This window comes from Cetorhinus maximus, chromosome 4 (assembly GCF_964194155.1).
Source record: "Cetorhinus maximus chromosome 4, sCetMax3.hap1.1, whole genome shotgun sequence".
Taxonomy (NCBI): domain Eukaryota; kingdom Metazoa; phylum Chordata; class Chondrichthyes; order Lamniformes; family Cetorhinidae; genus Cetorhinus; species Cetorhinus maximus.
The window spans coordinates 17741243-17763594 of record NC_135882.1 but is presented as its reverse complement, the minus strand read 5'-3'; the positions used below and the strand labels follow the sequence as shown (position 1 = coordinate 17763594).

Sequence of the window (22352 nt, the reverse complement as noted above, 5' to 3'; positions counted from 1 at the left end):
CCCCAGACGCACTCTCCATAGGACCAACGCTCACTTTGTTAACTTTTCTTATTTAAATATCCATAGAAACTCTTACTATCGGTCTTTATATTGCTAGCTAGCTTTCTCTCATACTTTAATTTTTCCCTCCTTATTAATCTTTTTGTCATTCTTTGCTCTTTATATTCTTTCCAATCTTCTGACCTGCCACCCGTCTTTGTGTAATTATGTGCTTTTTCTTTAAGTTTGATACTGTCTTTAACTTTTTTAGTTAACCACGGATGATGGGCCCTCCCCTTGGGATTTTTCTTATTGGAATGTATATATTCTACGTATTCTGAAATATCCTTTTAAATGTCTGCCACTGAATTTCTATTGACATATCCCTTAACCTGATTTGCCAGTTCACTTTAGCTAGCTCTGCTTTCATGCCCTCATAATTGCCCTTAATTAAGTTTAAAGTAGTAGAATACTAGAGTACTAAAGCATTCATTTCACCCTCAAAATGAATGTGAAGTTGCATCATATTATGATCACTGCTACCTAGGGGTGCCTTCATTGTGAGCTTATCAATTAATCCTATCTCGCTGCTCAATACCAGGTCTAGTATAGCCTGCTCTCTGGTTGGCTCCAGAACGTGCTGTTCTAAGAAACTATCCCGAAAACATTCAATGAACTCCTCATCTATGCTACCTTTGCCCATCTGATATTTCCAGTCTATATGTAGATTAAAATCCCCCATGATTATTACTGTGCATTTCTGGCAAACTCCCACTATCTCTTCTTTTATACTCTGTCCTACTGTGTAGTTAAAATTAGGGGGCCTGTACACCACTCCCACAAGTGACTTCTTGCCTTTATCATTCCTCATCTCAACCCAAGCCGCTTCTACATCCTGGTTTCCTGAACTTAGGTCATCCCTCTCTAATGTGCTAATACCATCATTAATTAACAGGGCCACCCCTCCACCTTTTCCTAACTTCCTGTCCTTTCTAAATGTCACATACCCTTCAATAGTCATGTCCCAATCTATGTCACCCTGTAGCCATGTCTCTGTAATGGCTATCAGATCAAACTGATTTATTTCTATTTGCGCTATCAGTTTATCTGTTTTGTTTTGAATGCTACATGCATTTAGATACAGAGCCTTTAGTTTTGTCCTTTTATTATTTTTGTGGTGTCTAGCCTTATCTGCTGATTTACTCTTAGATTTGTACTCTCTGTCCCTTCCTGTCACAGTCTGTTTATCATTTCCCATATTAATACCTGTCTCCCTTGCCTTAACTCTACTCTTTGGTTTACCACATCTTCCCAAATTTGATCCCTTGCCTCCACTGTTTAGTTTAAAACCCTCTCTACTTCCTAGTTAGGCAGCTCACAAGGACACCAGCCCCAGCATGGTTCAGATGTAGACTGTCTCAACGGTACAGATCCCACTCTCCCCAAAACTGGTGCTGGTGGCCCACAAATGGGAACCCACTTCTCCCACACCAGTCTTTGAAACACGCATTAATTTCTCTAATCTTATTTGACCTACTCCAATTTGCACATGGCTCAGGTATTAATCCAAAAATGATCACCTTTGAGGTTCTGCTTCTTAATTTGCTGCCTAGCTTGTCATACTGACTGCAGAGCCTCCTTCCTCATCCTGCCTATGTCATTGGTACCTACATGGACCACGCCTACTGGATCCTCCCCCTCCCACTGCAAGTTCCTCTCTGGCCCTGAGCGGGTGTCCCGAACTTGGCATCGGGTAGGCAACAAAGCCGCCTGGACTCTCGCTCTTTGCGACAGAGAACAGTGTGAATCCCCCTCACTATACTGTGTTCTACTACCACTACATTCCTTTTTGCTCTCCCCACTTGGATGGCTTCCTGTACCAAGGTGCCATGGTCAGTTTGCTCACCCACCCTGCAGCCCCCATTCTCTTCCAAACAAACTGAGAGAACCTCAAACCTATTAGACAATTGCAGAGGCTCACACTCCAGCACCCCTGCCCTCTGGGTCCCCTTATCTGCCTCACTCGCAGTCACACCCTTCTGTCCCAGGCCACTGACCAAATCAGAAGACCCTATCCTAAGTGATGTGACTGCTTCTTGGTATAAAGCATCCAGGTAACTTTCCCCCTCCCTGATTTGTTGCAGAGTCTGCAGCTCAGCCTCCAGCTTAATGACTCTGAGCCGAAGTTCCTCAAGCCGCATACACTTACTGCAGAAATGTTTGCCCTGGATCACAATGTTATCCAGGTGCTTCCACATGCTGCAGTCTTGACACATCTGACCTGCCATCCTTGATGTGTTTTAAATAATTACTTAGTTATATTAATCACGTATTTATGTTGATTTCTTATATATTTTATTAACTTTATCACCAAATTATTTACTATTTCAAACCTTAGGGATAGAATAGAACTTACCAACTTACCAGATACTCGGCAAACAGCTAGCTCCTTTCCCTGTAGTGGAGCAAGAACCAATTTCTATGAAGTGAGAAAAATAAAAAGAAGAAACGATTAACCCCTTTTCCCCCTTCACCGAACTCCACTCTCACCAAACTCCAAGTCTTCACTCAGTTAGTCGGTTGCACTCTCTTTACAACATTGAGAATTACAAGCATGTGTGTACTTGTTAATGTCTTCAGTTGGCAGGAAATTTTGAGAAAAATAACAATGCAAATTAGGCTTTTGAGAGAGGTTCAGTCCTCTGAGTTAAAATATCAAGGTACTCAAAGGCCATTTTATAGATACAGTTAATCATATTATTGTGACATTTTTATTTTACCAAGAAACTTTTTCAATCTGAATGCTTAAGCTGGTTGGGAGAAAATAGCAAAAACAAGATGCATGAAAAGCTATTTTGTATGATTTTGATTGGTTCTTTTTTAAATGGTATATTTTTGTCATTTCCCACAGTTATAGTCTTCCAATATATTGTGATCAAAAGGATTTAGGCTTTTTGAGTAATTTGATTGGTGCAGCCTTTTCCCTCTTCTTGCTTGATTGATAAACTTTGCTGACTGTTGATGTGTGTTTTTTATTTTGTTGTTTTAAGAATATAACTTAGGTGAAATTTACACATGTACATCTCTGATGCATGATTAAAAGGTAGTCTAGATATATCTTTTATGGTATTTCTTATGGAAAATCAGTGGAAGTGTTGTTTTGATATTTTCCGTCAGATATACAGCACAGAAACAGACTATTTGTCCCAACTGGTCTATGTTTATGCTCCAACAAATTTCCTCCCATCTTACTTCAACAAATGCTGTCAGCATATTTTTCTATTCCTTTCTCCATCATGAATGTATTTAGCTTTCCCTTATATGCATCCGTTATTTGCTTAAACTGCTCCAGATGGTAGCAATTTCCATATTCTAACCATTCTTTGGGTAAAGAAATTTCTCTTGAGTTCTTATTGGATTTATTAGTGACTCTCATATTTATGATCCTTGGTTTTAGACTTCCCCACTAGTGGAAACATCTTTCCTATGTTGATCCTATTAACCCTTTCATAATTTTAAAGCCCTCTGTTGGGCTAATCCTCAGCCTTCTCTTTTCTGGGGAAGAGAGCTCCAGTATGCACAATCTTTCTGATCATTTCACTTCTTAGCTCTGGAATGATACTTATAATTTTTTCTTTCATTTTTTCCAATGCCTCTGTATCTTTAATGTAATACAGATACCAGAACTGTGCACTGTACTCCAACCAAGGTTCTATACAGGCTTATCATACCTTCTCTGCTTTTCAATTTTATTCCTCTGGAAATGCACCGCAGTGCTTGGTTTGCATTTTTATAGCCTTGTTAACTTGTGTTGCTACTAATAATGATTTGTGAATCTGCACTCCTTGATTCCTTTATTCCTCTATTATATTTAAATTCTTATTTTCCAAATGTGGCCTCCTTATTTCTCCTCCCAAAATGTGCCACTTCATATTTATCTATGGTGAAATTCATTTGCCATTCATATGACAATTCTACAAGTTTATTAACATCTTCCTGTATTTCTTTGTGGTCTACCCCCATTTGGTGGCATACACAAATTTTGAAATTGTACTTCTGATTCTTGAGTCCAAATTATTTCTATGATTTGTGAACACAACAGTGGCCCAACACCGATGCCTGTGGAACATCACAGGCTGATGGAAGCAGATTCAATAATAACTTTCAAAGTGGAATTGGAGGAGAACAATTTGCAAAGCTGTGGAAAAAAGGGCTGGGGAGTGGAGCTAATTTAATAGCTGCTTTAAAGAGCCAGCACTGGCCCAGTGTGCAGAATGACTTCCTCTTGTATTGTATAATTCTGTGATTCTTTTCCTACCTTCCACCAGTCTGGCTACATACCTTTTTAATACCTATACTCTCTTTTCTGTTTTGAAGCCAGTTTGCTATCCTTTCTATACTTATCCTCTAACCTCCATCATGAGACCACCAATGTGGTACTTGATCAAAGGCCTTTGAAAAAGTATATTCCAGCTACTACATTGGCCTTATCTACTCTTTCTGTTACTTCTTCAAAGAATTCAGTATAATTGATCAAGCATGACCTCCATTTTGAAATCTGTGTTGACCGATCTTTATTCTATTTTTGGTTTCTAGATATTTTTCTATTTTATCTTTGAGTAAAGATTCCAATACCTTACCTACCATTGCAGTTAAGCTAACTGGTTTATTGATCCCTTGATTTTGTTGTTTTTCACTTATTAAAATATAGGCATGATATTAGTTGTCTGCTAGTCCTCGGGGACTATTTCCTTTTCTATTGAATATGTATCTTCTGCTATTTCTTCCTGAGCTTCTTTTATTATGTGTGGTGCTATCCATACAAATCAGGAGTCTTATCCTCTCTTGGTTTGACTAATTTATTAATTATATCCCTCCTTCCTGTATTAAATTTTGTACCTTTTTTGAACCCTTCTAATTTAAGCCCACTCTCTTAGTCAGAAAATTAATTATTCCATATTTGTACTATTTTTCTTTGAGTTTATGTCATACAGTATATCCCTTGTCCTCCCTAACTCGGTCCTGATTTTTCTTTTGTTATTTAGGTGTCTTTGTAATATGTTATTTCTCATTATATTACCTACAAATTTAATTTGTAATTTTTAAAATGTATTTCTCTTCATTTTCCCTTTCATCTTTCTCTCCTTTATTGTCTATGTAGTTAGTGTATGTCTATTTCTTGAGTTTCAATTTTGCCCCTGTTACCTCTGGCATTGTAGGTGGGTGGAGATAATGTTTTCATCCCTGTTTGTTAGTCTGATTGTAAACAATGTTTCTCAAAACCTAACTGACAGATTTCAACAAAATCTGGTACACAGGGTATCGCCTGAGGTAGAACTGTTTAGTTTTTGGCAAAGATGCAGATATGGATCCTGGAATTTTTTAAAGGATCTGTTAACACTGGGAGATGGGGCGGATTGACTTTTTTTAGAATGTTGTGGGCTATTTTATTTAGACTGTTGTTGATTGTTTTAAAATGTTATGGATTGTCTCAGCTGTTGTGTTGGGAATTTGTCATAGTTTTCAAAATGTGAGCAGAATTTTCAGAGCAGGTTGTTAGATGTCGATTGGCCTGAAGCTTCCTTGGTGAAATGGAAGCTCTTAATAAAAATATTTATTTTTTAAGCTTTGTAGTTAGAGAGCACTAACCAGGCAGGGAATAGCCTCAAGAAAGAACTGCGTAATAGTAATAACGTTGAGTTAACACAGCGTGGCGCAATATGTACTCTACTGAGTGCCCTCTTCAATAAAGAGACAAGTGATTCATGGGTTCCATAGCTGACTTGTTTTTAGTAGAATGTCTTTCTCTTGAACTCTTAATCACCTTTTAAAAAAAATATTTTCCACTGCTGTTCTGTTTTTTCCCACTGGTATATCAATATTTTTTTCAGTTTATCATCACTTATCCCATTCTCATCCCCATAAAATTAGCTTTTGTCTGATCTATTTTTTAGTATTTGAGAAAGACATAAGTACTGAGAAAGACATAAGTAATACAATCATTATCCTAAAGTTTATTATGCTATGATCTCAAATACTTAGGTGTTCCCCTGTGCTTACTTCTCTTAACTGCTGTAGCTCATTTTCCATTACTAGGCCCAGCAATGATTTCTCTCTTGCTGGACTACTTATATTTTGGGTAAAAGAAGAGTCCTGTACACACTAAAAACTGCACTCCCTTTTCCCCTTTCCCTATCTTTTCATGCCAGTTTATTTGGAAGTGGTTGAAATCACCATGATTATTTTATATCATTTAATCATTTCATGGATTTGCTTACATAATTCTTCCTTTATTTCTCTTCTGCTATTAGGCAGTTTGTAAAATATCCCAATTGGTATAATCGATTCTTTATCTCAATTCATATGGTTTCTGTTTCTATCTTAATGTTAATTGTGTCCCTTTTACATACTGGCATTATGCTAACTGTAATTAGTGTAGCCACCTTCACTATCCTTTCTAAATATTGCAGGCTGTAGCATTAACTACTAGTCCTGTTCATTATGTAACCATTTTTCAGTTATCTACATCAGATTTCTCACTATGAATTATTGTCTCCAGTTCCCCCATTTTGTTTTGGATGTTGTACACATTTCTGTTTTGTTTTTATTAATCATTTCTCTTGTTTTTTGAACAGCTATTTTATACTTATGTTCTACAACTTTAACTATTCTCTGACTGTTTATTACCTTTATCCCTTACCTTGGTCTGACCTGTACTCTCATCTTTTTAATCTTTCGGCTTCAGCCTCATGTATTTCAAACACATCTCTGTCCAACACTAGTTTAAAGTTTTATCCATCTGTATTCATCTTTTCTGTTAAGACTCTGGTCCCATTCCAGTTCAGGTGGAGTCCATCCCAGTGGCACAGCTCCTTTCTGTTCCAGTACTGGTGTCAAGTGTCCCATGAAATGGTACCTCTTCTTTCTATCTCATTCTTTGAGTAATGCATTCATCTCCTGCTCTTCTTTTCCCTATGACAATTAGCATGTTGTAGTAATCCCAAGATCACCACAGTAGGGCTCTGCTTTTTGATTTAGTTCCTAGCTTCCAATGCACCCTTAACTGGGCTCCCCTGTGTCACTGGTCCTGACATGGATCCTGACAACTGGATCTTCCACTTCCCCTTTCAAGTTCCTCTATATTTGTTCCTTCATATCCTTCACCCTTGGTGGGCTACGTACCTTCTGGGCCTCTCAGTTGTGTTTGCAGAATTTGCTATCTCTTCCTCCTAATTATTGAATCCTCTATAACTATAACCTTCTTGTTATGCGTTCTCTTACTTGCCCCCAACTTTGGACTGCCTCCTGCTCTATGGTGCGTTGGTTAGCATTCTAACAAGGTCACAAGTACATTGTATCTTTTCAATATGATCAGTAACTGCAGGACCTTTTTCTCTACCTCCCCTCAATTCCTCCTACCCTGCTGACTAACAGTGGCACTATCCTCTTCATGCATCTGTGCTTTTCTCTTGAGGTGAAAAACTATCCAGATATCTTTCCCCATCCCTTATATGTTGGAGTGAATCTAACTTGCACTCCAGCCCAACAACTTGATGCCTGAGAATCTTCAAGCCAGCGACATTTCCTGCAGTTGTAGTCTTTCTGAGACAGTCTTGCTGTCCATAAATGACCACAAATACCCATCCCGGCACACTGCCTGTGTCACCATTTCTAATTTTAATTTATTTATTTGTTGGTTGTGATTTATTTCTGTATCTAATAGAATCAGTTGAGGTCTAGTATTAATGGTGGATTAGTTTTATTTCAGATTAATTGGTAATTACTCTTTATTGATTAATTGTTTCTGTATAATAGATATTTAATGCAAATTGAATTCTTTTAATGTTGGTTTCTCCTGTTTAGTTTATTTGTTTCCCTTGGATATATTTAGGCTACTTAGCTCTAAGGTCTATTTCTTTACCTGAAGGATATTATTCTCTGAATACTTCAGATAAATGATAAATTAAGCATTTATCTCTAATTCATTGAGTTCTGCCATTCCCTACTCTGTGCTGTCTATGTGCTCTTTGATTTTTTTCTTCCTATATGGTGTCTGCTGCTGCTTCTTTAGCTGGTGCTGAGATTCCCTTGCTTTTTATGGGTTGCCGATCTTTGCTGCCAATGCTTTTAAATTGGTGCTTTAGGGCTGTCTGCCTTTCTATTGTGCAATGCATTATTAGTCTGTCAGCATGGGTAAATCTGTTCTAGGCATATCAGCACTGGGTGCAGGGTAGGGGAGAGGTCCTGGGGTCTAAGAACCTGGGGAGCAACTTGCCAACTGGGAGATATGCAGGGTGTCACAAAATCTAGAACCACTGGAGATTCTGTGTCTGGCATGGTGAGCAGGGAAAGGGCCTGTGAGCAGCATAAATTTATCAGAACAGAGGCCTGGGTGAGGGTAAATGTTTGTCGTCTCAGTTTGAAATGGTTTTCACAAGGAAGTTAATTAAATGTAAAAATCTCTGATATCCCAAACCCAGGAGATGAGCTATTTCTGACATCAGGCTGGATAGATTGGACTAATAATCTGAATAATCTGGATACCAGGGCTCTAGGGGTTCAAGAATGAAAAGTAATTACAAAAACGGGTTGCATTCCTTGGAATTTAGAAGACTAAGGGGTGATTTGATTGAAGTTTTCAAAATATTAAGGGGAATTAGTAAGGTAGATAGGAGCTATTGCTACAGATTGAAGAATTTGAGACAAGGAAATATAGCCTAAAATTTAGACACAGTCCTTTCAGAAGTAACATTAGGAAACAATCTAAATGCAAAAGGTGGTAAAAGTTTAGAATTCTCTTCCACAAATGGCAGTTGTTGCTAGGTCAACTGTTAATTTTAAATTAGATTTAGATTTTTGTTAACTGAAGATATTAAAGGATATGGGGCCAAGGTAAGGTCTGAAATCAGCCACGGTCTCATTGAATGACAGAACAGGTTCCAGGGGCCAAATGGTCTACTCTTATTCTTATGTGGAAGAAGGTCAAGAATTCCAGAAACAATTGGGGGTCAGAAGAGTCCTACTATCTGTCAGCATTTATGTGCTTGGCAGGATGAGAATCTGCCCCGGTCCATTCTCCATTGTCAGACCTCCAGCTCCACACACATTTGTGACCATAAGGTATTCCCCACAGAATGTACTGGCTGGTTCTCTCAGTTATTATTGCTCAAAATTGACTTTGTGCAGAGCTGGACTGACAAATGAAGAATGTCAAATGTTGCCTGGGAACAAATTGTGTTAAGATGGCTTGGAACCCTAATATTAACAGGTCATGGCAGAGCAGTGAGGCTTTGGGAAGGGATCACAGCATTTTGAATAGGCCGAAAATAGGTTTGAAAGAATAGGATTCAAGATAAGTAGGTTGGCAGATGCTGGATGACAGGACTCCAGATAGATGACAACGAGGTTATTTTAAAACTCTTCCGAGTATGTTGATCAGGGCTGCACTAGGAACTCAAAATACCAGGCTAAACCAAAATTGAGTGCTATCCTCAAGACCTCAGTGATAGGCAGAAAGGTGGTTTGCGATATCTTGGATAACCGTTGAATGTTCAAATAGCATAGACTAGTTGAGCCTATATTTTGAACTAATAGTGGTATCCGGTCCCCACATTGCCACAAAATAACCATAAGTTACTTCACCCCGAGTGGTTAGAATGTGGAACTCAAAGTAGTCTAATAGCATAGATGTATTTAAAGGGAAACTAGGTAAGGGAGAAAGGAATAGAGATATGTTGATAAAAGCAAAATACCGCAGATGCTGGAAATCTGAAATAAAAATGAAGTGTTGGAAAAACTCAGCATGTCTGGTAAGCGTCTGCGGGGAAAGAAACAGAGTTGACGTTTAGAGTTGAATATGACTTTTCTTCGGAACAGAAAGATATGTTGATCAGGTTAGATTAAGGTGTTTGGGAGGAGGTCCCTGTAGAGCATTCATAGATCAGTTGGGCAGAAGCTTCTACTTGTGTTGTAAATCCTATGTCCATGGACAAATATCCCCTTCTACAAAGAGGGCACCACTAAAACAAATGGTGCAAGACAAACTAAAATAGTACGTGCTTAAAACGTGATTGTCTGATGATCAGTATGTCAATAGTATATCATCCAGTGCCCTCTGGTCATGAAATGCGTGAGGCGAACCAGTGGGCACGGCATGATCCCACTCCAAGGTGGGTGCGAAGAAGTGCTAGTGATGAAACGTGCAAGTGATTAAAGACACAACTGACGAGCAAGAAAGAGAAGTTGGACGGACCTGGCGCTAGGACAGTGTGGAGCAGGCATATGGCAGGTGGGCATGTCTTGGTTATCTGTATGTGATCGGCACAAGCGAGGCCTGCATATATGGAGCGACTGAGTGCGCAGCAGCAGGCAAGTGGTGGCATGGCGGTGTTTGACGGTCACTAGGACGGCGCGGTGGCATGTTGTACCTGAAGGGCGCGGTCGTGCCCTGGAGCCGTTTGGTACGGAGGGAGCGCGAGCCCGAGCGGCTTTTAAACTGAGGAGCTCGAGCCGGGACGGTTGGTGCGCTCGAAGGGCAGTGGCTCGCGGCGGGGGCATGAGGCTCTCGCTCTGAGAGCTCGGGGGCCGCAGGTGAGAGGCGCGTGGCTGCACCGGGGGGGAGGGGGTTGAGGGAGGGAAGGGATTGATCGACCGGCCGGCTGGCGAGGCGCGGCCTGGCCTTGGCTTCACGGGCAGCGATGAACATCAGAACCGCTGGGCTGATTCCGGCTCAGCGTGCCGGCCTCCATCATCACCGGGGAGCTCGGGCACAAGGTGACTTGCAAACACCAATCGGCTGCGGCTGCATTTCTGAACACTTCCTGGTCAAATCAGCCCCGCGGGCAGCGCCTTCGCTCTTTGTACCCACTTCTGCATTTTTGGGGGTGGGGGGTGGTGAAGTGAAGAGAGCGGGACCCCAGCTCCTTTGGAGAGGGGGAGCGCGGGGGATGGTAGTCGAGGAAAGGACCCTGCCTCGGGGGGTGGGGGTGGGAGAGAGAGGGACCCAGCCCCTGCGGGACTTGGGGAGAGAGGGACCCTGCCCTGGTGGGGGTGGGGTTGGGGAGAGAGGGACCCTGCCCTGGTGGGGGTGGGGTTGGGGAGAGAGGGACCCGGCCCTGGGGGTGGTGGTTGGGGAGAGAGGGACCCTGTCTGGGTGGGGGTGGGGTTGGGGGGAGAGGGACCCGGCCCTGGGGGTGGTGGTTGGGGAGAGAGGGACCCGGCCCTGGGGGTGGTGGTTGGGGAGAGAGGGACCCTGCCCTGGGGGGGCGGAGGGGTTGGGGAGAGAGGGACCCTGCTCCCATGTAGTTTATTGAGGGAGGGTCCCTGCTCCCAGGAGGCGGAGGAGAGGCAAGGATGCCCTACCCAAGGTGCCAGTGGAAGAGATAGAGTTGAAGAGAGAGAGGAATCCAACCATTGTTGGGTGTGGGTGGGGAAGGGAGGGAATGAGGTGTGACAGTTGCCTGCCGCTGCCTATAGGGCAGAGAGGAGTGAGGGAGCCTGTCAGGAATGGGGTGAGAAAGAGAGGGGGGGAGAAAGAGATGGGGGTGACTGAGATCATACCCATTAGGGAAGAGAGGGAGAGGGATTTGCCTGTGGTGAGATGGAGAAGGGATTGCCCAAGAGTAAGGTTGTATGGGCTGAGAGGGAGGGATGCTCTGCATCCGCTGGCTCTGTATTTTAGGACGAGTAATGCCCTTTTAGGAAAAATCTGTATTCTCACGTCCGCAAAATGGCAATTTCAAATTCCCAAGGAACCTTTGGTTTTCCATTCATCACGATATTTCTGCAGCTTCGGATCTGCTCAATCACAGCCTCACTTCAACCTCTGCATCTTCACTCTCTTAAATCCAAGGAACCCAGACTTGAACGTTTATGGGGGTGTAACTGGTTTAGCTATTCATCGCAAGATCTGGCTGGATCACACAAAAGGAATAGAACATCCTGCTCTTCTCTCCCAAAACTGTTCACTACTCCAGGATCACCCTGGAATGCAAAAATAATCCTCAGCTTCTCTTCCCTATGACAAATTTCCTAGTCCATCTATCTTCACCTCCAATGTTTTTCATGCCTTTGCCTCCAAGATTGGGACTTTCAGTTCAGCTATGTTTGCCTTTTCCCCTAGCCTACCAAGTCAAATTTCTAATATTCTGCTCAGCCCTAGCACTGAAATCCTACTTCTGTAATTTCTCTTCAAACTCCCCTTATGGCCTTTCCAAGCTCAGCTTGTCCAAGAGACCCACCTCCTGATCCTTTGACCCTATTCCCACCTGGTGCCCTTGTTAGCTGGTACTGTAAATGGTTTCCTTTCAAATGCTGTTCCTGCTCACATCAAATCTGTCGTCATCATGCACCTCCTCCAAAAACCTACCCTTGACCCACTGTCAGTTGAAATATCTCCAGCCTTCCTTTCTTCTTCAGTTTTGACTGTGTTGTTGCCTTTCAAATCTGTGCCCACCTTTCTCACTTGATGTTTGAACCCTTCCTATCAGATTTCCATCCCTGTCAAAGCACTGATATTCTATGAGAGTATAACTGTGGTGAACTATCTTTCCTCATCCTTCTTGACCTGTCTGCAGCCTTTGACATAGTTGATCACGTCCTCCTCTTACAGCCACTCCATTGTAAAGCTGGGTGGGACTACGTTCACCCCGTCTCATTCCTATGTTCCATTCATAGCCAATCTCCTGCATTTGCTTCTCTTTCTGCTCCAAAGTCATTACCTCTGGCGCCCCCCCAAGGATCTATCATTGGCGCCCCTTTTATATCTCATCTGCACGTTTTCCCCTTGCCGGCAATATCTAAAAGCACAACGTTAGGCTCCATGTGTATCGTGACAACAGCTAGCTTGACTTCACCACCTCTCATCTTCATGCTGCTTGCCCAATATCTAGCATTGGGTGACAGAGGTTTACTTCAAACAAACATTTGGAAGATTGTTTTCGGCACTTGCCACAAACTCCATACAGTTGCCAATGACTCTGCTCCTCTGTTTGGCTGCTGTCTGAGGCTGGACCAGCCTGCTCGCAGTCTTGGTGTTCTATGTGACTCTGAGCTCAATTTCCTATTTTCTCTCCCTCACCAATATTGCCTATTTCCATCTCTAACATGACTCATCTCTGCTCTTGCCTCAGCTCATCTGCTGCTGAAATTCTTGTCTGTGTTTTTGCCTATTCTGATGCTGTTCTGGCCAGCCCCTTGCCCTATCTACACTTCAGCTTGTCCAAAACCTTGTAGCCTGTATCCTAATTCACCCTGTTCATCCCTTACTCCGGTCTTTGTTACATTGGCTCCTAGTTCGGTAATGTCTTGAATGTAAAATTCTCATCCTTGTTTTCAAATCTCTCCATAGCCTTGCCCCTTGCCCCTCCCTATCTCATTAATCTTCCCAGCTCTGCAACTCTCTTGAGATCTCCACTCTCCTCAATATGGCCTCTTGCTCATCACTGATTTTCTTTGCTCCACCATTGGTGCATCTAACCAATTGTTTAGGCTATATACGCAGACCAGTAATCACAAGCTTGTGTGAGTGGGTCACCAGTAAATGTACTGTCTGTTTCAACAGGAAGGTTAAACCTATTTGATTTGCTTCGGGGCAGACATTGCCTTTGGAATCACCTGTGGAAACAGCTTTTTATTGAGGGTTGTGTGGCTTCAGGGCTACCTCATTATTAACTTTTATCATGCAAAACTTTTCTTCGCAAGCTCTTATGTCTCCTTACTGGACAAAAATCAATGAGCATTTGGTTGAAGCACTGAGACTGAAACTGTTGCATTTAGCAGTGTGAAGGGCTGGGTGAATTTCATTAATGTTTATTCGCAAGTGCTTTTCAGACTGAACTTTATGTCAAACTTGTTCTTGGAACAAATCTTGGTTCACATGTGTTGTAAATTAATTATTCATAGAATGCATTTTAACGTGAATTCTTAAGTTGCTTACAATGTGTGTTAAGCCATCGACTTATTTGAAAGTTTCTTAAATGTTAGAATGTGGTTGGACAGCAAGCACTTTTGATTTTTTTTGGGTATCTATTTAGCTTCTGTCTTTTGATAAGGTATCTCTCACAGGAGGCATGTTGCAAACTTCTGGTATATGGATGAAGAGGCAATGCAACAGCATAAAAGAAAATCAAAGTATCGCAGATGCTGGAAATCTGAAATAAAGCAGAAATACTGGAAATGCTCAGCAGGTCAGGTGATGAAAAGATCTAGAGAGGGTAAAAGGGCAGGCAGAGGCCCAGCTGGAGAAAGAATACTGGGGATGGGTAAAAGGCTCCATTGGGTGGGGGGGGGGGGGGAAGACTCCTGGCCAGAGAAATGGACGTGAGGCAAAGGCGTCTTGCTGAGCTCAAAATTCATTTAAGTGGCGACATAAGGGGATTAAGCTGAGGCTTTTGCTAAGACAGATTGTTCAAGGTCTAAGAGGAGAATGTCGGAGGGTGTTGTGAATACACGGAAAAGGGTGAGATTGGGAGAATGGATACGGTCAGAAGAAAATTGAGAGGAAACAAGATCCAAAGGGGCGTTGGTACTCGTGAGTTGTTGAAGGTTCAATAAGAGTGTTGGTTGACAAACGGGAAAGAAAGGGTTATGATTAATGACTGTTCTCTGATTAGACAAGGATTGAAAGTGGTGGGTCAATTCATGTTTTTGGTGTGTGTACGTGTATATTTAGGTGTGTGTACGTGTATATTTAGGTGTGGAAGTAGTTCGTTCAATTTCAAAATGTGCTGAATACACCAATAGAGAGTTTGGTAAACAGGAAGGAGGAATGTTAAAATTCCTCAGGAGAACAGCAGATTAGTTGAATAAATGGTTAGCTGTCAAAAGCTATTTAATGTAGAGATGGGTGAGGTAGTAGATTTTTGGAGAAAAATAAAACGAGGAATTGGACTATCTACCCAACAGAATACACTGAAGGATATGAATGGATAGAGACCGAGGAGTTCAAATTATCTTTGTAAAAGTGCAAGGCCAGATAGATTAAGCTATTTTGGGTTGTATATGTAGGAGGATGGAGTAAAAAAGTGTGGAAGTAATACATTGATTTTATTCAAAACACTGATTTGGTCACAGCTGGAGTATTACATGCAGTTTAGACTATCCCATTTTAGGAAGAATATTAAAGCTGTCGAGGTTGGGCAGCTTAAATTCACCAGGATGATGTCAGGGTTGGAAAATTATTGTTAGAAGGTGAGACTTGAGATGGTGGAAATATTTTCACTGAAGCAGAGAAGATTGAGTTTTTAAAAATTATGTGAAAGGTTTTGATTAAGCAAATAGGAAAAGCTGATTTCCTCTTGTGGGGTAGTCAGTGACGAATGAGTTATCAACTTTTAAATCACCATTAATTATGAATGTATAGGTGAGGAGAAGTTTGTTTAGAGCGTATTTAGAGCATGGAACACTTTGCCACGTAGAGTGATTGAAGTATAAACCATTGCAACTTATATGAGAAAATTGGAGAAATATTTGAAGCAGAGAATGAATGATGTACGTTGATAGGGTGTGAGAGCAGGGCAGTGGATTTTTTGGATTGCTCTAGCAAAGAACTGGCATAGAGATGATTGGCATAATGGCTTCTTAAAATGTTGTGAACTTCTATGGTTCTAAAGTGTATCCATTTTCCCTCACTCCATCTACACATACTTACCATGGGCAAAATGGTGAACTGGCTTGACTGGCTAATTGTTTAGAATTTAAGCATTCAGAGAGTCCATTAAACACATTACGGTATTGGAATGACTGACTTGATGCATTCTATATAGACAGACTCTTACAATAGATAACTATAATGGCATTGTTCTTTTAGTTAGAAGTGAAAATTTGGGAAACAAATTATTCCCTTTTTCAGGGAGGAGGTGGTGTAGTAGTATTGTCAGTGGATTGGTAATCCAGAGACCCAGGGTAATGGCCTGGGGACCTGGGTTCAAATGGCAGATGGTGGAATTTGAATTCAATAAAAATCTGCAATTAAAAATCTAATGATGACCATGAAATCATTGTCGATTGTCATAAAAACCCATCCGGTTCACTAATGTTCTCTTGGGAAGGAAATCTGCTGTCCTTGCCTGGTCTGGCCTACATGTGATTCCAGACCCTCAGCAATGTGGTTGACTCTTAATTGCCCTCTGAACAATGGCAATTGTGGATGGGTAATAAATGCAGACCTAACCAGTGACATCCACATCCCATGAACGAATTAAAAAAAGTTCCAATTTACTACAAATTTGAACCCTGCTTAAGTGGGAGTTGGAAATCATACGGTGGAGCCAAAAAGTGAGAAAAAGACCAGCAGGACATATGGGCAGGGTGAATACAGTTACTCAAATACAGTAAGAGTTCTGTACACAAATGCATGTGGCATAATAAATAAAACAAGTGAATTTGAAGTAGAAATTTAGCTCAAAGGGGTGTGATGCTGTAGACATTATGGAGACCTGGCTACAGGTTGGAAATAATTGGGAACTAAATATTCCAAGTTTAGATTCCAGGCTATAGGATCTTTAAAAAGGATGGGAAATTTGGAAAGGATGAGATGTAGCAATATTGATTATACCCAGTTCAACCAGTAGTAAGGAGAGATTTTACTTAGTAAGGGTGAACAGACAGAGGGGACATTGGAAATAATTAAAGAAAGCAAAGGATGAGGGACTCTGGTAATACCGATGTAGCGCTGGGGGTGAATTCATCAGGCAACCAAGGAAGCCTGTAGTGGTGGGAGTGAGTTAATAAGGAAACCAAGGTGAGCTGCTACCTGAAACAATGTGGTTATAATGGAGGTTTAAATTTTCACGTAGACAGGGAAAATAAGATTAGCTCAAGAAGTAATATCAGTGAATTTCTAGAATGTGTTTGGGATAATTTTCTAGAATAACGGCCTGGATTTTGCAGCCAGCACAGAAGTGATGGTGCTTGTTGCTGACCTTGAAGACCACTGCTTCCAAAGATCTAGTGAGCTCTGTGGGTTGGTGTTCACTTTTCCGAATGCTTATTTCATTTTGGCATCAACTGTAGATGATCTCTGGCATCCATCCAGTGATGTCATTCAACAGGCAGTTACATTGAAGAATTCTCACAGACAGCAAACCTGGAAGTAACAAGAAGTTTTTACCATTCACTTTTTATAATTTTACAGAAGACAAAACAAAAATTAGGATGTACACAGTGGATTAAGTTAGAAACCGAAATATCAAGCTTTAAAAGAAATAATTACTTTAAATTTTTTTTATTGTGGAATAGAGTAATTCATAAAATTAGATTTTCAGTCATGTTGTTTAATTGTAATTATGACTTAGTCATTAAAAACCCAGTTACATGTCATCCATCAAACTTTTGCAAGGGTTTTTGCAGCAAGATGATAGCATAAAAAGTGGAAATTCACATCAGTTAAGTGATTTTTTTAAAACTGCAATGACTTCAACTCTAGCTATGGAGGAATGGGGAATCACTGACAGCTATTTCTGGATTTCTGCATTTAATTGCGTATGGTTGGGTGCCAGAAGTTGCTGTCAATTTCGCAGGATAATGACATCAAACGCTATCTGTTACGCTGTCATTATAATCCGGACCAGTATGTTTAGGAATGATTAATTGAACAAGACATATAGATTTAGTGATGAGTAATAAGCTAGAATTGGGGGAAATCTCGCGAATAGTGACAATAAAATGACTTGAATTTGATATTAGGCTCAATAGATAAGAGAGAGTCCCAACTTTAAAGGGATAAGACATAAATTCTCTGCTCTAAACTAGGCTGGACTGTAATAGTAAACTTACAAATGGTGGGAAGTATTCAAACAAGTATGCGGTATAATACAAAACCAATAGAGAGCCCTACAAGCCAAAATCTCCATTTCTGTAGTTAAGCAACCAGAGTGAACAAATGAGATGCAGAGCTTATTAAAGAAAAAGCTTAAACACAAGGAAAAGAAAGAGTGGAAATCCAGCAGGCTGGAAGAGCTGTGAAAAACAACAAAAAGATAGAGGTAAAAAGGGATGTGGACCCATATGCAAGTAAGACTATAATAGACAAAATAATCGTTAGTCTTATTAACTATGTACTTTGGATCTGATTTCACACTGCAGAAAGAGGACAAAATATTACTAGTACTAGTAAACCTAGAAATGAGTCAATGGGAAGAACTTGCAGTAATTAATGCAAATTTAAAAAAAGTAATGGAGAAAATATTAGGTCTTAAGATATACCCAGTACCTGATGGTTTCCATTGCAGGGAACTGAAAGAAGCCAAAGCTGCCCCACTACAGCTACAACACTGGCACCTACCCAACAACGTAGATAATTGCCCAGGTATGCTCTGTCTACAAAAAGCAGGGCAAATCCACCCTGGCCAATTACAGCTCCATCAGTCTACTCTCAATTGTCAGCAGAGTGATGGAAAGTGTCATCGACAGTGTTATCAAATGGCTCTTAGTCAACAATAACCTGCACATTGAAGCTCAATTTGAGTTCCAGCAGGGGCACTCAGCTCCTGACCTCAACACTACCTTGGGCCAAACATGAGAGGCGGTGTGACTGCCCTTGAAATCAAGGCACCATTTTACTGAGTGTGGCATCGAAGAGCCCTAGGAAAACTGTAGTCAATAGAAATTGGGGAAAGTCTCCACTGATTGGAGTCATATCTAGCACGAGGGAAGATGGTTATGGTAGTTGCCGATCATCTCAGTCCCAGGACACTGCTGCAGGAGTTCCTCAGGGTGGTGTCCGAGGTCCAACCATCCAACCATCATCTGCTTCATCAATGACCTCTCCATCATAAGGTCAAAGTTGTGGATGTTCGCTGAAATCTTCAGTACCATTTGTGACTCCTGAGGTACTGAAGCAGTCTGTGTTTATATGTGGCAAGATACATTCGCACTACACAAATGCCAGGCAATGACTATCTCCAGCAACATCAAGTCAGCCATTTCTCCATGACATTCAGTGGCATGATCATTGCTGAACCCCTCACTGTCAACACCCTGTGGGTCACCAATGACCTGAAACTGAACTGGACCAGCCATATAAATACTGTGGCTGAAAGAGCAGGTCAGAAGCTGGGAAGTCTATGGCGAGTAACTCCCCGCCTAACTCCCTAAAACATGCAGAATACATATTCATACATTTCCAGAGCTCTCAAAATTTGGGAATTGCACTTTTTGGATTGGAAAATTGAAAATGTCACCCTGTAATCTAGAGAGGGAAGGAGAAATCGGTTATTTGCGAACCTTTCAGTTTAACTTCAGTTGTGGGGAATTACCAAAATCTATTATCAGGAACAGAGTGACTGAGCACTGGGATGAGTATGAGCTCATCAAAGAGAGTCAGCAAGGATCTGTGAAAGGAAGGTAATGTCTTACTAACCTGGTTGATTTTTTTTGAGGCAGCCACAAACATGATCATTCTTGGATGTTGTCTTTCTGGATTTCCAGAATGTATGTGAAGATTCTACATTGGAGATTATTAGTAATCCAAATTATTATTGGTACACCAAATTGATGGTAACCATACAACATGTGTTGGCAATTGTCAGGAAGTAGGGAAGAGAGAGTAAAGGGATAAAGTAAGCAATCTCCAATTGACGGGATGTGAGACACAGTTCTCAGGGATTTATGCTGAGGCCTCTTTATTCCAAATATAGTAATGACTTAGAATTGAGAGTTGTTTATCCACGTTTGCAGATTTAAAAAAAATTCATTCATGGGATTTGGGCTTTGCTGGCTGGGCCAGCATTTATTGTCCATCCCTAGTCGCCCTTGAGAGCTGCTGCCTTGAACCGCTGCAGTCTATGTGGTGTGGGTACACCCACAGTGTTATTAGGAAGGGAGTTCCAGAATTTTGACCCAGCGACATTGAAGGAACGGTGATATATTTCCAAGCCAGGATGTTGAGTGACTTGGAGGGGAACTTCTAGGTGGTGGTTTTCCCATCTACCTGCTGCCCTTGTCCTTCTAAATGGTAGTGGTCGTGGGCTTGGAAGGTGCTGCCGGAGGAGCCTTGATGAATTCCTGCAGTGCATCTTGTAGATGGTACACACTGCTGCTTCTTTGTGTCGGTGTTGGAGGGAGTGAATGTTTGTGGATGTGGTGCCAATCAAGCAGGCAGCTTTGTCCTGGATGGTGTCAAGCTTCTTGAATGTTGTGGGAGCTGCATCTAGGCAAATGGGGAGTATTCCATGACACTCCTGACTTGTGCCTTGTAGATGGTAGACAGGCTTTGGGAAGTCAGGAGTTGGGTTACTCGTCGCACTATTCCTAGCCTCGGACCTGCTCTTGTAGCCATAGTATTAATATGGCTAGTCCAGTTCAGTTTCTGGTCAATGGTAACCCCCAGGATGTTGAAAGTGGGGGATTCAATGATGGTACTGCCATTGAACATCAAGGGGCGATGGTTAGACTCTCTGTCTCTTGTTGGAGATGGTCATTGCTGACACTTGGGTGGCGCGAATGTTACTAGTTACTTGTCAGCCCAAGCCTGGATATTGTCCAGGTCTTGCTGCATTTGGACATAGACTGCTTCAGTATCTGAGGAGTCGCGAATGGTGCTAAACATTGTGCAATCATTACCAAACATCCCCACTTCTGACCTTATGATGGAAGGAAGCTTATTGATGAAGCAGCTGAAGATGGTTGGGCCAAGGACACTACCCTGAGGAACTCCTGCAGTGATGTTCTGGAACTGAGATGACTGACCTCCAACATCCACAACCATCTTCCTTTGTGCTAGGTATGACTCCAACCAGTGGAAAGTTTTCCCAGATTCCCATTGACTCCAGTTTTGCTAGGGCTCCTTGATGCCACACTGTCAAATGCGGCCTTGATGTCAAGGGCAGTCACTCTCACCTCACCTCTGTAGTTCAGCTCTTTTATCCATGTTTGAACTAAGGCTGTAATGAGGTAAGGAGCTGAGTGGCCCTGGTAGAAGCCAAACTGGGCATCAGTGAGCAGGTTACTGCTAAGCAAGTGCCGCATGACAGCACTGTTGATGATCCCTTCCATTACTTTACTGATGAGAGTAGACTGATGAGGTGGTAATTGGCCGGGTTGGACTTGTCCTGGGCAATTTTCCACATAGCCGGGTAGATGCCAGTGTTGTAGCTGTACTGGAACAGCTTGGCTAGGGGCACGGCAAGTTCTGGGACACGTCTTTAGCACTATTGCCGGAATATGGTCAGGGCCCATAGCCTTTGCAGTATCCAGTGCCTTCAGCTGTTTCTCTATCACGTGGACTGGATTGAATTGGCTGAAGACTGGCATCTGTGATGCTGGGGATCTCTGGAGGAGGCCGAGATGGATCATCCACTTGACACTTCTGACTGAAGATTGTTGCTTCAGTCTTATCTTTTGCACTGATGTGCTGGGCTCCTCCATCATTGAGGATGGGGATATTTGTGGAGCCTCCTCCAGTGAGTTGTTTAATTGTCCACCGTCATTCACGACTGGATGTGGCAGAACTGCAGAGCTTAGATCTGATCCGTTGATTGTGGGTTTGCTTAGCCTTGTCTATCACTTGCTGCTTATTCTGTTTGGCACACAATTAGTCTTGTTTTATAGCTTCACCAGGTTGACACCTCATTTTTGGGTATGCCTGGTGCTGCTTCTGGCATGCCCTCCTGCACTCTTCATTGAACCAGGGTTGATCCCCTGACTTGATGGTAATCGTAGGGTGGAGGATATGCTGGGCCATGAGGTTACAGATTGTGTTCAAGTACAATTCTGCTGCTGCTGATTGCCCACAGCGCCTTATCGATGCCCAGTCTTGAGTTGTTAGATCTGTTCGAAATCTATCTCATTTAGCATGGTGGTAGTGCCACACAACATGATGGAGAGTATACTCAATGCCAACGACTGTGCGGTGGCCACTCCTACCGATACTGCCATGGACAGATGCATCTGCGGCAGGTAGTTGGTGAGGATGAGGTCAAGTATGTTTTTCTCTCTTGTTGGTTCCCTCACCACCTGCCACAGACCCAGTCTAGCAGCTATGTCCTTTAGGACTTGGCCAGCTCGGTCAGTGGTTGTGCTACCGATCCACTCTTGGTGGTGGACATTAAAGTCCCCCACCCAGAGTACATTCTGTGCTCTTGCCACCCTCAGTGCTTCCTCCAAATGGTGTTCAACATGGAGGAGCACTGATTCATCAGTTGAGGGAGGGCAGCATGTGGTAATCAGCAGGTTTCCTTGCCCATGTTTGACCTGATGCCATGAGACTTCATGGGGTCCAGAGTCGATGCTGAGGACTCCCAAGGCAACTCCCTCCTGACTGTATACACTGTGCCGCCACCTGTGCTGAGTCTGTCCTGCCGGTGGGACAGGACATACCCAGGGTTGGGGATGGTGATATCTGGGACATTATCTGTAAGGTTCCTTGAGGATGA

At 42.2% G+C, this 22352-nt stretch overlaps 1 protein-coding gene across 9 annotated transcripts in view; it reads left to right on the top strand.

The window, feature by feature from the left end:
• Positions 1 to 22352, top strand: part of fam49bb (family with sequence similarity 49 member Bb) — a 227242-nt gene that overhangs the window by 21991 nt on the left and 182899 nt on the right. For 2 of the 9 annotated variants that reach the window (XM_078539990.1, XM_078539980.1), the window contains exon 1: positions 10355 to 10569. The exons of 5 other annotated variants lie outside the window; for them this stretch is intronic. The gene's annotated coding sequence lies outside the window, so the exon portion shown is untranslated. Of the gene's footprint in view, positions 1 to 10249; positions 10570 to 22352 lie in introns of those variants that run through there. 2 more of the 9 variants (XM_078539991.1, XM_078539995.1) reach the window with 2 other exon arrangements.